The sequence below is a fragment of the Myotis myotis genome, unplaced genomic scaffold (genome assembly GCF_014108235.1).
Source record: "Myotis myotis isolate mMyoMyo1 unplaced genomic scaffold, mMyoMyo1.p scaffold_m19_p_8, whole genome shotgun sequence".
Classification (NCBI taxonomy): Eukaryota; Metazoa; Chordata; class Mammalia; order Chiroptera; family Vespertilionidae; genus Myotis; species Myotis myotis.
In genome coordinates this window covers 63370850-63385398 of record NW_023416390.1, presented here as the reverse complement: position 1 = coordinate 63385398, position 14549 = coordinate 63370850, and positions in this window count along the sequence as shown.

Sequence of the window (14549 nt, the reverse complement as noted above, 5' to 3'; positions counted from 1 at the left end):
AAATGACATTATTTAAGGATCTGCTCTACTTAACTTCTTAACTCTCCCACTATCCCTTCTTCTCCTTCCCCAGTTTTGTTTCTCAATATTAATTAGCCACAATGTGAAGTCTAATTTTTATAATAGAATCTGTGTTCATTCTTTTTCATTTGAAATTGGCTGTTTTATATTTGCCTTTCTCAGAAAATATCAAGCCAATTTGTACTTATGTTAGGAACACAATTTATCGCTCTTTTGAGATTAAATCCTCCCTTTCTCTCACAACCCTAACCAGTGATTCTAGATAGGAAAAATAAATAAATAAGTCACACTCATGGTATAATCTGACTAGTGCTGTCCAGTAGAATTTTCTGTGATTATAAAAATGTTCTATATCTGCATTGCTCAATTTAATAGTCACTAGCCAGTCATGTGTGACTAATGACCACAGCATATAAGCTTTTGCAATTTTTCCCCCTGGATTTTTTCCCTTGTGAAATAAAATACTCATAAAGAAGGAAAAACATATTTCATATATATATATATATATATATATATATATATATATATATTGACTTCAGAGAGGAAGGGGAGAGAGGGGAAGAGAGAGAGAGAGAGAGAGAGAGAGAGAGAGAGAGAGAGAGAGAGAGAGAGAGAGAAACGTCAATGATGAGAGAGAATCATTGATTGGCTGCCTCGGGAATCGAGCCTGCAACCGGGGCTTATACCCTCGACCATAATTGAACCTGGGACCCTTCAGTCCGCAGGCCGATGCTACTGAGCCAAACTAGCTAGGGCCATATTTCTAGATAGAAAAAAAAAAAGATTAATTAATCTACCTTTCAGTGGCACTAGGTGCAGTGGGAAAGTCTAGAAATGATATTTTTTAACGAAGGGTTTTTACTATAACTTGATGACTAAAGAAATAATAACCAGCAGAAAATAGAGGAGTGACAAGCTGGGTTTTTAGAGTTCAGAAAATAGGTCTACCTATCAGTTAGTTTAGATTGACAATTTTAAAAATTCAGCAGAGCTCAATAGTTTATGTTCAACTGTTATTTTTTGCTAAATTTAATCAAAGCAACTTGTGTATATGAAACCAAATTAGAATTTGTGGAAACCTTGTTAATTTTGTAAATAGTAATAATACATGGCAGAGCAACTTGGTGAGCACATTCGCCATGATGCAATACATGTCTGAGACTCAGTAAGTGGCACAAAGTGACAGAGCTGACAGAGATGTCAGGACTCTGTAATTGGGCCCTCCCCGCAACTGAATCCAGTGTAAGAACAAAGGCATTTCTGACAATTCTGGAAGTTGATTTCCCCCCACTGAGCATGTATTACTGAAATTTCAAGGATATGCTTCAGGAAACACCAAAGTCTGGCGATGCTTTGATTGCCGGGTGGCTATGATCATGGTTTCCATTAAACAAACTACACCTTATAAAAAGGGTATCACTCACTTTTAGCATTCAGACTCTTCCAAGTAACCGGGGGAAATTGACATGGAAAGCCTTAACGGGTTAGATATTTTATGAGTCTATCTATAAGCTCAAGTTTCTCTTTATGAGGTGGTTGGAATGACTGTGGATACAGTGAAGAGAGATGGAGATTAAGACTAGCTAGACTTGCCCTAACCAGTTTGGCTCAGTGGATAGAGCGTCGGGTCCTGGGTTCGATTCCGGCCAAGGGCATGTACCTTGCTTGCGGGCACATACCCAGTGGGGAGTGTGCAGGAGGCAGCTGATCGATGTTTCTCTCTCATCGATGTTTCTAACTCTCTATCCCTCTCCCTTCCTCTCTGTAAAAAATCAATAAAATATATTAAAAAAAAAAAACTAGCTAGACTTAAATTGTGGCTGGGGGAATAGGGTAGACAGGGACAAGTCATTTGACCTTCTCGGTACTCAATTTCCTCATTTGTAAAATACCAAGTATACTAAACTATTGGTCCATGGATTTTTACATCTTATTGTCTAGTAGCAGTTTATATACATGTTAGATAGCATCAGGGTTGCCAACATTTTATTTTGCCAAGGAGGGACATTAAAAAAAATGCATCTCATCTCACTATAACTTCACAAAGAGTAGCACCAAATTTTAGCACCAAAAAAAAAAAAAAGTAATTAAACCTAGCTTTATGGAGTAATTATTTCTTTCTGTTGTAATTATTTTCCTTAGACTTTATTCCTGACCAATGTGGGTCTTTGGAACAGATTGAGAACCTCTGATGGTTTTGACTCATTGACCAAAAACAAGTTTTAGGTAGAACTAATTTCTGAACTCTGCGTTGCTTAATGTTGATTCCTCACCTACTTTCTGCTGTTTATTATTTCTTTATTCATCAAACCCTAAAAGAAAACCCATATTGAGAAATACTAGTGCACTGGGTTTCACTGGGAGGTAGATTTACTCTTTTATTTTTTAACCTACTTTTATTTACTAAACTTTTTAACCTATTTTTATTTATTAAACCTTTATCTGACTAAAACAACAACAACAAAAATTTATGCTCATTTCCTGTGCTCAATTGTCATGTTTAGCTAGTGACCGCTATGGTGGACAATACAGAAATACAATTTTTTAAATTTATTTATATTTATTTGTTTCTATTTATTTATTTTTACCTAGAATCACTGACTAGGGAGTTTAAGAGGAAGGGGAGAATTCAAATTTGGGATATTTATCAACTGAATCCCCATATAAGTTAAAAGTAGCTCAAGTTTTTGTTTAGAGGGTTTTTCCGAACCTAGATCTTTATGGCCCTACTGGCTTTAACCTCCCAGATTCTTTCTGCTTAAATAGAAAGAACAAGGCTGAACATACTTTAGGGGTTTGGTCCTTTGAAATCCAGATTCAGATCTAGTTCCATGTTCCAATAGTTTATGGGCGTAAAGACTATATAGAAGCAGTTGGTGTGTTTGGAATACCCGGCTCTCCTCCTTGCAGCCCTCCTCCCTGGCTGCCTCCTCACCCAGGCTCCATTTACTCCGTCTCACAGATGCGAAGCCCGCCAAAAGGCCTCAAATAGGCTCCATCTGCTCACTACCTAATCTCTATTTAAATCGAGCTAAGTACACACTTTTCCTGGGAGAACCAGGCACGGTTCTGCAGTGGGATTGTATGAAAACAGCTCCACTCACATCTTCTGCAGCATTTGTTTCTGGAGTTGGTTATTCTGTAAGGTCTTTTCAGACCACGCTTTAATTAGCACTGCAGCTTTCGCTTATTTTTAAAATGATTATCTCCCCAGCACAAAAAAAGAAAAGCAAAGCTTGTGGTTATTTGGGTAATTTAGTCGGTGGAGTCAACCTCAACAGATAATTAAGGCTTCTTTTTAAAAGAAATCATTCAGAGAATGAATTACTCTGTTATGTTACCTGCATTGATCCCTTCAACCAGATAGTGGGCACGCCATCCAGTGCTGTCTGGAAAAAGGGATTTCTACTTTTGTGTTGCCCTTACCACCCAGCCTTCCCATCCTGCCCATCCCCCAATTCCCGGCACCCACTCCCCCTAAAAAACTCAAGGAAAGTGAAACCCATGTCACCAGTTGTTTCAATGATTAATCTGAAACCTGACACTATTTTCCTGGAAATAATGTAGTAGTCTCCCATTCTAAATGGACAGGATGGGAAGTGTGTCAAATCAAAGTCGAAGTGTGTTCAGCCATTTTCAGGAAACAACACTCAGGACTAATAACTAATGGATCTTGGAGTTCAATTTTCAATGTATTTATTAATCACAAAACGTTTGACAGAAGGTCATGCATACACGTGTGTGTGGGTGTGTGTGTGTGTGTGCGCGCACGCGCGCCTTGTTTTTCTTCACAGATGTTTTCTTCATGACAGCCTCTTCTGGTCGTGAGAAAACAGAAAGAGGTCTTAGTAGTTACAATGCAGTATCATGAGAAGTTCCCTTTTATTTCTACTTAAGTATTTTTCACTAAGGTATTTTAGGGAGCACTAGCACATTTGTGTATATCGGGCCCATTTTACTAGTACTTCTTAGTTTTTTAGTTTCATAGTTGTTGTTTTTTAGTTCCTTCTCCACATGTAGTCTACTAGTCCGATCCCCAACCAGCTATTCATATACTCGTCAGCTATTTAGAGAACTGTTTTATTTCAACCTTGTGTTTTTTACATTTAGTACTCCTGTTCAGAGACCAGAACAGTGGTCCTGGGTATTGTCTCCAACTATCCACCAGCAGCAGCTTCAAATATTCTCCTGCAGTGGCCTTAATGCCACTGTGGAAAGGGTGCCTCATCTGCCTACCTACGTGATGTCTCAATTTCAGGTTGTAGATATAAACAAAGATACTGCTCCCTGTATTTTATTTACTATTAGAAGAATCATGTTTAATCACAAGACCAATCATTCTTTCTTTAAAAAAATGTTTTTATTGATTTCAGAGAGGAAAGGAGAGGAAGAGAGAGAAACATCAATGATGAGAGAGAATCACTGATTGGCTGCCTCCTGCATGCCCCCTATTGAGTCTGCAACCCAGGCATGTGCCCTGACTGGGAAATGAACCATGACCTCCTGGTTCATGGATCAATGCTCAACCACTGAGCAACACCGGCTGGGCTATTCTTTACACCTAAACACCCCTTCCAGCACAGAAAAAAAGTGTAAACTTCATAGTCAATCAGAGGACTTGTTCCATTTTCTGGCTGCAAGACATTGGATGGATTAATTACCCTCTCTGACCTGAAGATGTATATTTAAAAAAACAAAAATGTAATTTATAATTCATAAGGTTATGATTGAATGAAAGGAGATAGTTTTCTTTGAGGACAAGGACTCTCTTTTTCATTTTGGTATCTCCTGCATGTAGTACATTGTTGGGAAGAGAGTAGGCACTCATTGAAATGACAGTTTGAATGAATAAGCATAAGTGGAAGGATTGAGGACTGAATTAGTGAATGGATGTGAAGATGCTTCATAGAGGAAAGTTTTGTTTTTATTTTATTTAATCAAAAAGGGAAACTCAGAATAGAAAATGGAAAGTCTTATGTAGAAACCAAAGGTCACTGTGGTTTTTGCCATTTTTGTTTTCTAATTAAAAATCTAGAAGCTGGAGTCTAAATAGCAAAAAGGAAAATGTTCACATTTCTTAACTTAGCAATAATGTCAAAACAACAATAGCAATAATAACAGCAAACACTGACAGAGCACTCACAATGTGTGAGGCACTCTGCTAAGTAATTAATGTGCTTCATTTCACTTTATCTTCAAAAATGACCCTCAGAGGTAGGTGCAGATTTAGATACTGAAAGAAAAAGTAACATAACCAAGGCCACACACCCAGTATATGGTCAGTGTCGAAACACTATCTCCTTTTGATTAGTTCAAAGTCGCATTGTAATATATGTATAATCTTTGATTGATTGGTTTCAGTTTCTTGATGGAAGCTACAGGAGGGCGTAGGCCATGCCCTATTCAACTTCAAGTTCTCAGAATCTAGGCTGTGCCTGGCTCTCAGTAGGTACTTGAATGTTGAATGAATTAATTGATAATTCAGCTGATAGTATACATAAACTTTGTTTTCAGGCATCCCGGCATTTAGTATAAGGAATGCTCTCTTCCCTTCACTTCCCCCCTCATTGGATTACCCCAGCCCACCCTTCATTGCCCCCCACCTTGCCCTTCAGACAATCACACTCATTGTTCTCCTGGCAAGGTCCATTTTGGAAATCTCCCATCCAATCTAAGTTATAATTGGAGAAAAGAGACCTATAGTATATCTCACTCTGAAATTATAGACGCTGTCCAATATTTTCTTTACTTTTTAATGCTTCATTTTTAAGTTTCAAGTAAGAGTACATGAGATAAAGTCTCATGTGACGAACTGCTTTGGGATCTTGATTTATGATATATGTGTTTGAGTTTGAGGTGTATGGGATCATAGAAAATGTTTTATCTTTTGTGAAACAGTTCACAAACAGAGCTATTACATTACATTTACATCAGAAACAGCATCCTTCTTTCTAGGGATCTAGCCTATAAGTTGGAGAAGAGATTGTGACTTTGGGGGTGGGAGGGGGGAGACAACTTGAATTTGTCATTTTAATTTACATGGTTTGATATATTGTGTATAGATCGTAATTTTGGCATTAAATTCTGAAAATTTCAACATCACAAACTTCCCATTGTTACTTTTCCCCCAGGACAACTTTAATACAAATCTGAAGTCTAACTTTTACTGAAGTCCAATAATTTTTTGAGAGTGAATGAAACAGATACCATTTTCCCTAGAATGGTTGTCATGTTTCTGGCATTTCTTTAATTTGCTTACTATCTTTTCTGACACTCTGTTGTTTCCCACTGCACGGCACACGCTGAAGAGCTTACAGACCTTAGCTGGAATTTCTTCTTGTAGGCAATGCCAACTGCTGTCTTGTCTTTTCTCCAAGGGATCTTTATTAGTGGGAAGGTCTGGGGTAAGGATCTGTCTTTAAGTCAGTATTCAGGTGAGCCTGCCCACTAATCCCCAGAATTAAGCAAATATGTCCACCCAGTGTCAGACAAACTGGACTGGGGTAGGTCTCCCTCTTAGAATTGCAGCAACATAACCAGTTGTCCAGCTATTCATAAGCTTCTGGGCTGGGTTAGGTATGGTTCTCTCTTGAGAAAGGATGAATTTAAATGTTCTGTCAAGTTTCTTCTGATTTTAAGATTTGTTACTGGTGAGACGACAAGACCTCAGATCTTGTCTTTTTGAAGGAAAGATTTAAATCAAGAGACAAAAATGTAGAAAAGCAAGTAAGAATTTATTGACTGCAGCAAAACACACATAGGACCATGAAACAAGGAAAGGCATAGAAAAAGCAACAGGAGAGCTAAGGCTGGGCTGCTTTGGCTCACTGAAAAGTCAGAGAAAAGGGGGCCTTAGAGATAGGTTCAGGGGATCAGCCCAGGATGAGCTGCCACTGCCCATTACTCCCCTTTCTGCAAGTCCTGGGGAAGGGTCCCTTGGAGTTTAGGAGATGCATGCCTGTGGGGTCAGGAGAAAAGGAGCGGAATGGCACAGACATGCTCCCTGAAGAGAGCACACCTTTCATTGTTTTTTAATACAGCAGTCTCCCCTTATCCATGGTTTTACTTTACATAGTTTTAATGATCTCAGGTCAAGCATGGTCTGAAAATATTAAATGAAAATTTCCAGAAATAAACGTTTACTAAGTTTTAATTACACACCATTCTGAATATCTTACTACATCTCATCATATAGGCATTGTATCATCTCACATCATCACAAAAAGAAGAGTGGGAATAATACAGGATATTTTGAGGGAGAGATAGAGAGAGAGAGAGACCATATTGACATAACTTTTATTATATCGCAGTATTGTAATTGTTCTATTTTAATATTGTTAAGCTTTTACTGTGCCTGATTTACAAATTAAACTTTATCATAGGTGTGTATACTTAGGAAAAAACACAGTATAGCCATGGTTTCAGGCATCCCCTAGGAGTCTTGGAATATATTTCTCCATGGTTAAGGGGAGACTACTGTACCTAGATTGAGCAATACCCTTATTGGATCCCCCTCAATCTTGCCCCTTGAATGCTGTGTTCTAGTCACCATCTCCTTAGCTCTCCACAGATCCAGTTTTCCTGGCTGCCCTCCAGCCTCTCTGATCATTATAAAATTGTGCCCACCTGGCTTCTTCTGGGTAAGCACTGCCACCTCTCCCTTGTTACTTCCGGGACCTTATCATCTCACCGCTCTCAGGAAGCCAAGCTCAAGAAGAGTGTCTCCTACTGAAGTCCAGGTCAATAGAGAATAACTTTCTCTGAGCATCTCAGTGACGCTGATGCCACTCTCACCAATGCTTTTTTTTTTTTCATTTAAAATCATTTTTTTTTTTTTAGTACACCAGAAATAAATATCTTCTTTAAAAGTCTTTAGAACATTGCTGATTCTTCCTGGGTTTTTTTCAAACTCAGTCAAAGAATATACAAAGTAAAACCCTGCAATATCAAATATATAGGTTTACAGTTGTGAGCAAAAACACGGAGTTTATTCTCGTATTGTTGTCTTATTTTCTTTCTTTTTTTCCCTTTCTTTATTGATTATGGTATTACACATGTGTCCTTATTCCCCCTTTGCCCCCCGGCCACACTCATGCCCTCACCCCCCTGGTGTCTGTGTCCATTGCTTAGGTTTATATGCATGCATACAAGTCCTTTGGCTGATCTCCCCTTACCCCCATCCTCCTCTTCACCAATGCATTTTTAATCACTGTGATAAATGGGGTATATTCAGCCTTAGCTACTGTATTCAGTATAGCAAGTCAGTTTCCTGAGCTTTTCAAGACCTTCTTTCACTGTAAGTCATGGCAGTTGTAACAGTTCCACTGTCTCATAGCTTTCAAGAGCCAGCCTATCTGCACATTTGCCCAGCATCTTGGGTTCCTTGCTAGAGTATTAAAATCTATATCATTGGACAGAGCTACCATATTGACAAAGTTTTTCTTTTCTAACTTTATGTACTAATGCCCCCCTGATCAACATCTTCAGTCCCTTACACACACCCCTGGCTAGATTCTGCAGCCTTTTTGTGGTATGGTCCCTTTCCTCTTCAAGCAAACCCAGAGCTTCCTCACTTATATTATGTTTTTATTTAGCCACATTTATTCTGTGTCCAGAGAGTAATGGCGGTGGGGAAACATTATGAAGGAAGTTTACTAGTATGTTGTCTTGTGAGGCAGTGCCTTCACCATTATCTGCAAGCAAGGAGGAGAAAAAGATAGCTTTTCATAGAGTGGAGTGGGCCACTTCTGTGGAACCAGAGTATACACAGGGATCTGGGGATTCAAAAATTTTAATGCATTGACCTACATGTCCTCATTCCAGTTTCAGGGTTCCACTCTTTGTTGACACCCTGAACTTGGTTTAGCCAAGTTGCTGAGATTAAGAATTCAACTTTCTCCAGATTCTTCTACTCTTATAGTTCAGCTATAAACCTAATTCTCCCCTTTCTCTGCCCTCCAGTTGCAGATGAGAGTATATTCGCTGACAAGGAGAACCTTAGCTTTCACACTTCTCCTGGAATTGTTTATTCATTATCCTCAGTCTATTATTTTCTGCCTCCATTGAATCTGTTGCCCCCAGCAACAGGTCTCTAATTTCATTGTTCTTTAGTAACCACTACTCCAAACTGACCCAAGGCCAGGGACACTGTACATTCCTGTCCACCATTACTCCATTCCAGTTCACCAGGTATAAAAGTTGTCACAGTAGTACCACTACAGTATGCCAGGGCTAACATTACTTCACTTACTACCTAATGATGGGGTATATCATCCAGCACCAAATTGACCTTTTATTTTCTGCTCCCTAGTACTATTCCTGGTACTGTAATGCATATCAGATTCCCTGGCGAACAGACTCTTACATAGAGAGACTTGCATTAATAAAATTCACTGACGATTCCTCTCAGGAGCAATACCTGAGAGTAAGTGAATGAAGTAAGACTGAGCAGAGAGAGGAGGCAAATTGTGATCTAGTCACTTCATAAGCCTCAGATGCCCCCAGAGTAAACTCCGGATGTGGGACAGTTCTTCATATGTGCCTCACCTTAAGGCAAAAGAGCAGTGACTTTACACTCTTACTTCAACCAGCTGCCCCTAGGAAGTGTATTTGACCATAGGCAAGGAAACCTCTTCAGCAGGGAACGATTATGAGAGAGTCGGTATCCAACACTCCTAGCAGCTGGGAGAAGGAAGGGAAGTCCTGAGGGGAATCTAACATCATCCACTTGTGGATTCTTTAGGTAGCTTCTAGATTCCTTTAGATAGGCAATATTTATTGTATATTATGTACAATACTACAGGCTCGGTGCATGAATTCATGCACAGGTGGGGTCCTTCAGCCTGGCCAGCGATGGGGGCCAATTGTGGCCATCTCAGCCAGTCCTGATCCGGTCGATCAAGGTAGCCAGCCGGGGAGAGGGACCATAGGAGGTTGGCTAACGGCAGGAGGTTGGCTGTGGGAGTACACTGACCACCAGGAGGCAGCTCCTGCATTGAGCCTCTGCTCCCTGGTGGTCAGTGCACATCATAGCTACCAGCCAGTCGTCTGGTCATAACGGTCTCTTAGGCTTTTATATATAGATAGATAGATGTCTCATTCATATTGTATATAATATAAATGCAGTTAACTCAATGAATGTGGGTGGAATGGAGAGGGAAGGAAATCAACTACACAATGGAGATAAAGCTTAGGGATCTAGATATCTTGGGCTTGGCAGGCCATTGTGACTTGTACTGTTGTACAATAAGCATTTGAATAAATGAGCTTAAATTTAGAGGAGAAGTAAGGGTTAAAGCAATAATTTAGGGTTCCTCAAAATATAAATGTTGTTTGACTTCTTTTTCCTTACTCTAATTTTAAAAATAAAACAAACCATATTTCCCAGGATCCTTTGCAGATAGGTGGAGGTATGTGACAGGATTTTGGCAAATGAAAAGTAAGTTCATGTTATTGATTTTTTTAAATTTTTAATACTCCTAATAAGGATAACTCTACAAGCTCTTGTCCTTTTCCTATTCCCCTAATGCCCAAATATCTGCAGATTGTACTGTTGGAGCTGCAGTTGTCAGCACTGACTGATCATGAGAAAAACGCCAACAGACATCAGCCCTAACATCCGTGAGCCACTACACCAGCACAACATTGCCTGACTCAGAATTCTGTCAGATAAAGGAAAAACAAACTCCTGTCCTCTGCACACCTCTCTTTTTTCATTCTCTTCTGTGCCCAATGCAACCTGTAACTGATAATGATCTTGAATGAGATGGCCACAGGAAAGAATTTAGAGTACAAAGAGCAGATGCTGGCAGAAACTCTGGAAAACAGTAATGTTTAAGGCATAAGTAAAAGAAGAGCAGCCTATTCAGAAAACTTGATAAGATAATAGAAATCAGCTTCAGATGCAAGAAGAGGCCATGAAGTTGGTGAAATCACTGAGGATGTAGGAGTAATCAACATTTGAAATGCAGCAGAGCAGAACACTAAGAGTTAAAATGTGTTCGTTGAATGTGGTATTTAGCAATCTATGTAGTTTAGTGCCCCATCAGAGAAAGCAATTAAAAAGTTCTTATTAACACATCTTAATGCTGAATTGACCATGAAGATTAATTCATTCAACAAATAATTATTGAACACCAAGCAAGTACAAGGCACTATATGTACAATGATAATCAAAACAGACTGAGAGCTGAGAGTCCCATAATTTACAGATACTGGCTTTTAATGAAAATGTGAACAGTTATAGTTTTGGGTAATTGAAATGTCTATGTTAAAATTCCATCATGAAGTCCTTTAAACAAGGACCATCATAAAGCCTACATTACACAAATACTCCTTCTTATTCTTTCATACCTCATGAAAACCCAACTATTTAACCCACATCACAGATGTTGCAAGCAGCCATGGAGTAGAACTTTCTGTTGTGTCTTAAGGAGAGAACTCTGAAATTGGGTGACATGTTGACTACACACACAGTCAACCAGATGTGACTGAGCTTGTGCTACTCTATCGGTGTTGTGCGAATAATTGAAATAATAGAGAAGAGGGCTGGAATCAAAGAACATATCTACAAGTGTAAATCAGAGCAATAGAGGAATAACTAAAAATCATTTTGAAATGAAATAAATAGGCTACCATCAAGATGCATGTGGAACCTTCTAATTTCTTTTCCATTTTCATACAGTTATCTAATATGTAAATAGATAATTGGCAGGTTTGAAAATTCAAATGCATAGCTAATGGAATATCACAACAGTTTATCCTCATTTTGGCAATTATTGAAATTCACCTGTCGTTCAAGATAAAAACACTTCATGGTCTAGGCTTAGTCACCCCATCTCATTAAAACTTCTGTACCAAAGACATATCCCACTTCAAGAGAATTGGTTTGCTGGGCTTGAACTCTTTGACAGTGTGAATGGATATCCATTTTTTTCCCAGGCCACCACGATACTACAGGTCAGTAACACTGTCAATTTAGAGATGGTTACAAAGCAAGTCAAAGCAACAATAGAAACTGGTTATTACAGGAAGAGAAATGAAAGGGATTGGAAAGATTTAAACACCATGGGCCAGAAAATATATGTATTTGCAAGCTGGATTTGCTAGCTAATAGATTGGAGTGGGCGTGAAAAGGAGTGATGACAAAGAAAGGTAAGAGCATTTCAACTACTTCTAAGCAGCTATTTGAGATAGGTGAGTGAGAATTCTTTCTGTTAGAGTTTTTCAGTTACAATTTCTAACTAACCCTTTTAACTCAACAAGAGCTTTCCCAAAGGGTTTCACAGAATACAAACATGTTTCACAAGTTTTGGAAGACTATATTTTTCTCAGGATATTTTGTTGTTATTGTTATTGACATATATAGAAAGTACAGAGTCAAGGAAAATTACAATAGAATAACTTTGCTAATCAACGTTGACCCTTTAGACATGTTTCATTCAGTATCTACAGGAAAGTTTTATTGAGCACTGGTCATATGCAAAGTAGTAAGAAATACACAAGGAGGGAAGGATAAAATGAAGTCTGACATATTCGACCTAAATACATGACTAATAAGGCATATAGATTATAAGAATAACAAACTATACATATAAATGACACAAGTCAGTATAGATTGATCCACATTTTTAAATTTACTGTCTTAACACATTTATCAAAGAGATTTCTTTAAGAAGATAAAATTGGTAAAATACCTATCTTTAAGCATATTAAGTTTAGATTTGTGCTCATTTGAGAGAATTTAGGGATGCATTAGTGGTAAGTCCATAGAAAAACAAGTAGGCACCCAGGTAGTACGGCTCAGTGGTTGAGCATCGACCTATGGACCAGGAGGTCTCGAGTCCCTGTTAGTGTTGTCGGCTGGGTCCCCAATGGGGGTGTACAGGAGGCAGCCAATCAATAATTCTCTATCATCATTGACATTTCTATCTCTCTCTCTTTTTATATATTTCATATATATATGAAAACCAAGCAGGCAAACAAACAAAAAAAAACAATTATTAAGTTTAGGGAAAACATTATTATTAAGTTTAGGGAAAACCAAAAGGGTTTCAGGAAAGGAAAACTACTCATAGAGTCCCATGTCACTCAGATATGAATATTGTGTACATACAGTGATAAAAATACTCAATACTGATCTAATAAAAATACTCTGCAACTATATCTGTAGGATGGGAAGAAAATAAAGGTTTATACATGTGTATATGTGTGTATGTTTGCATACATGAACATATGCATAGAGTGGGGGCCAATAAATCATTCCTACAGTGGAATGAAAAATAACAATTTAAGCATACTACCAAGAAACATAACCATGAATACAAACATAAATAGCTAAAAGTTTTGTGAGTGGTGGCTTCTGGAGAGCAGGAAATGTGATGATGTATGGTGTTGGGGAATGCTACTACTTCAACAACTTCTGGAAAATAATTTGACTCTTTAAAATGTGTGAGTATATAGTTTTGATTAAAAAATAACTTAAATCTAACAATGCATCTTTCTTACAGCATGCAATAAAAATACCTATGTTATATATGTATTTAAGAGCTCTTTAAGGATTAATTACAATTAATAATTCTTATTTCTGAAGAGTGAAATTATAGCAATGGGGAAAAGATGAACAGGACTTTTATGCATTTCAATAGATTTTATTTTTTAAATGAGTGTATATTATTTTATAGAAGTTGACTTTCTATATCAATAAAAATTTATGTAAATTAAAAATGGAACTAAAACATACTGTAAATTAGCTCTGACCAGTGTTACAGAGTGATTAAAGTATCAGCCCACACACCAAAGGATAGAGGGTTTGATTCCTGGTCCTGGTCAGGGCATGTGAGGAAGGCAACCAATCAATGTGTCTCTTTCACATCGATGTTTTTCCCTCTCTTTCTCTGTCTCCCTCTTCCTCCCTTCCTTCCACTTTGGAATAAATGAATAAATAAACAAATAAATAACAAGCAAACAAATAAATCTTACTGCAAATTAAATAATAATTTCATTAATACTATATCTAGTTTGTACACAATCTTAAGCATTGTGCATGGGTTTTTAAACTCAAACAAATGAGCTGAATTATCCATTTATTATTTGGAAACTTTGGTTTGGGGAAGATATAACTGTGATGCATAGGCACAAAGTCTGATCAAGTGGCATATATGACAAGGTTAAGTGAGATTATTGCACATTTTAAAGTGCAGAATGAATGCATGTATTAATTATAACACCTAGAGATGAGGTTCATAAATAGTAACCCATAAGTAGGCAAATGGCTCTCAAGAGATATGATCTTTTTTAAGATGACTCAGGATCACTTGGAACATAATTCCAGAATTGATTATCATTCTAATAGCTGCCCAGTACTACACTTGATGGGTCTTAGAATAAAGTGTAGTATTGAAATGAAGCTCAACCTTCTTGAGTCAAGATTAACTGCTGTAAAGGGAAGCATATGTGGTTAGCTACTTTGGTCAGAAAGCTGAGCATAGCCAAGTTTCTTGCTTTGATCCCCAAGTGGGCAGCCTGGC